General features: G+C 44.0%; 2 non-coding genes across 2 annotated transcripts; both read left to right on the top strand.

The window, feature by feature from the left end:
- The first annotated feature begins 1104 nt into the window (after positions 1-1104).
- On the top strand, positions 1105-1245 carry LOC135781957 (U4 spliceosomal RNA). The gene has a single exon (XR_010545361.1). It is a non-coding gene; the product is annotated as a U4 spliceosomal RNA (small nuclear RNA).
- Positions 1246-1837: 592 nt separating this feature from the next.
- trnak-uuu (transfer RNA lysine (anticodon UUU)) lies at positions 1838-1910 on the top strand. Its single transcript has one exon. It is a non-coding gene; the product is annotated as a tRNA-Lys (tRNA).
- Positions 1911-2645: the final 735 nt, after the last annotated feature.

Genomic DNA, 2645 nt, shown 5'->3' with positions numbered 1-2645 from the left:
GATTACTATAAGCAAAACCATGGTTCCCTTTCAAGGAACTCGAGCTGCGTCGCCATAGCAACGCTTTGGGGAACGCATCGGCGTGACTGATCTGAAGCACGTGTAAAACATAATTAATAATTAGATGATTGGAAATAGGCTGGATGCCGCGCGGACCAGGGGTATAAGAAGGCATCCCAAACAGACACACTTTGTGCCTCAGCAAGTGACTGCGTGTACGTTTGCATAAATCTGAAGTATGTTTAAGAAGTTCAAGTATGTGTATCTCCCTGTCGGCGCGATATCACAGACAATGATACACATGTATATGTGTCTTCAAGCGCAGCACGCACGGTTGGCTTTTGAGGAAACTGGCTGTGTGCACTGTGACTATTCCCGTGCACGTGTTAAGCCTTGTTTATGGTCGCGCTTTGGTCCGCAACGCCAGCCTCCGCGGATCGCGCGCGCGTCTCACCGGGAAAGTCTGTTGGGGTCTTCCCGCTCCTGCCCCTTTTGTGATCGGCTGGTTGCCGACTACGAGTGTCTGTTCCCTGGCTTTGGCCTCTCTCTTGTTGGATGTTCCAGCTCACGATTTTCTTTTATTTCTGCAGCTCAAGTTGGTACCATGGGTTGCACAGTGGGAAAACTATGCAGCCTTTCATAGTTTCTCCTGTGTGTGTGTGAGATCGGCTCTGTTGTGAAGTGATGTGGCTTCCATTGTCATTTTGACCATATACTGCACGTGCAGCATGAAACCATAGAAGAGCTGGAACAAGACTTTGTTTACAACTGTTGTAGATCGTCGCTAATCGAGTTGATCCTGACCTGAGCAATTTTCTGAGAGGTTAAGGACTATGGCTCTACCCTCTTTGTTTTCAGGATTCCCACAATTCTCTCCCCCGGATTGTTTTCCTTAAATAATTCAAACATGTATTTGCACTTTTGCTTTTCTAAGTAGAAAGCGGATAATGAACAAACTTTTTTGTGCAGATCTCTCACCTGCTGAAAAGGCACAACATGCAGCAAAGCAGTACCTGAAGTCTAATTTCAGTTTTAAAGCCTGAATACCACCCTGTCGTCCAGCGTCCGGGTATGTGCACAGGAGAGGTCGTGACCTTTTCCATCATTCTTTCGCAGAGGCAATATCGTAGCCTATGAGGTTTATCCGAGGCGTGATCATTGCTGGTTGAAAACTTTACCCAATACCCCGCCAGGATGACTTGAAATACAGTCAGCTTTGGCAATTTTTCACAGTCTCTTGAGAGACTTACGAGTTTGTTGCAAAGAGAAGTTTGTTGTGTGTGTTTGTTTGTTTTGATGTTTATAGTCCTGAGGTTAAAAGCGTCAAAGTTTGATTCCGGTACTTGACATCGCATTGATTTCCATCCTCTGTGTGGCAATCAGTACCAAGGACATCACGATGATGTTTTCAAACGACACCGTTTATGTATGTTGGACGGTTTTATGTAGAAAAGACCAAATCACAAAAAAGATTTTAGCTGGGTTTTCACGGGCAGGGTCACGTTTTGTCAAATGTGCTTTTTCTCGTGCAGCTCAAGAGTCACTTCGGCATGTTACGTAGATGTAGCTACATTTTCTTGAGCTTAGAAACGTTGCCTCTCTGGTGACGTTTTGGATGAAGAGTGCTTTTCCTGAAGTAAAGAGAGTCTCATGCAGAAGCAAGATTTCTCCACTTAAATAGATAATACGCACTCTGTTTGAAGACTGAAGCAGTTTCCTGCTCATTCTGGCATTCTAGTAATATTTAACCTGTCCATAGACCAAAAAGTAGCTAACAGGACGTGGTACTGAAGTCGCGTACTTGGCTGAGGCGTGAAGCCCTGGAACTCAGGTGCGAGCCCGGATAGCTCAGTCGGTAGAGCATCAGACTTTTAATCTGAGGGTCCAGGGTTCAAGTCCCTGTTCGGGCGATAAGTAGCCTCGATCGCCTTTTGTGCTGCTGTGTCTAGAGCTCCGTTTCGTAGGGAACGGGGAAAGGATAAAGTTTCCCAACAGCGACAGCATGTAGTCGTGGCCGTACCCTCCACTAATTGGACCGCTTTAAGAAGTCCTAACAACTCCTAACAAATCCGAACAGAGTCCTAACAACAGCGTGGCAAATGAGCCAATCATCTGCTTCGAAACAGTTGCCGCTCCAAGGGGGGCAAAAGAGCCAATTATATGCGTCGAAACAGGTGCCCCGTGCAAACAGTGTTCTGATTGGTTACTGACGGAGACGATGTTACAGTTCATCCTCAGGTAACTGTATTTACCGTCGGCGAATATCTCTAGACACTAAAAGTAAGTAGAACTTACTAAATTATCTGAATTTAATTATAAATCACTGAAGTGAAATCGTAAAAGTATTTGTTGTGTTTGTAAATACTTCTGCTCTGATAAACGTTGGATGTTTTTTGTGAAGTCTGATAAGACGGTCACAAAACCTTAAGGGATAACGCTGATCGCTATGTTAATTATTTTCTTTACTTGACGTTTTTAAGTGTCTTTTGTGTGTCTGTATTTGGTCCATCAAATTAAACTAGAACAGAGATGCTCAATTTTGTGTCTGTGTCGAGTGTTTATGTCGCTGCTAAGTTTGATAAGACGGTCACAAAACCTTAAAGGATAACGCCATTAATTATTATTTAATATGACATTTATACTAT

This window comes from Paramisgurnus dabryanus, chromosome 23, assembly GCF_030506205.2.
Source record: "Paramisgurnus dabryanus chromosome 23, PD_genome_1.1, whole genome shotgun sequence".
NCBI lineage: Eukaryota > Metazoa > Chordata > Actinopteri > Cypriniformes > Cobitidae > Paramisgurnus > Paramisgurnus dabryanus.
Note: the sequence above shows the minus strand (reverse complement) of the source record. Positions and strands in the feature narration are given on the sequence as shown.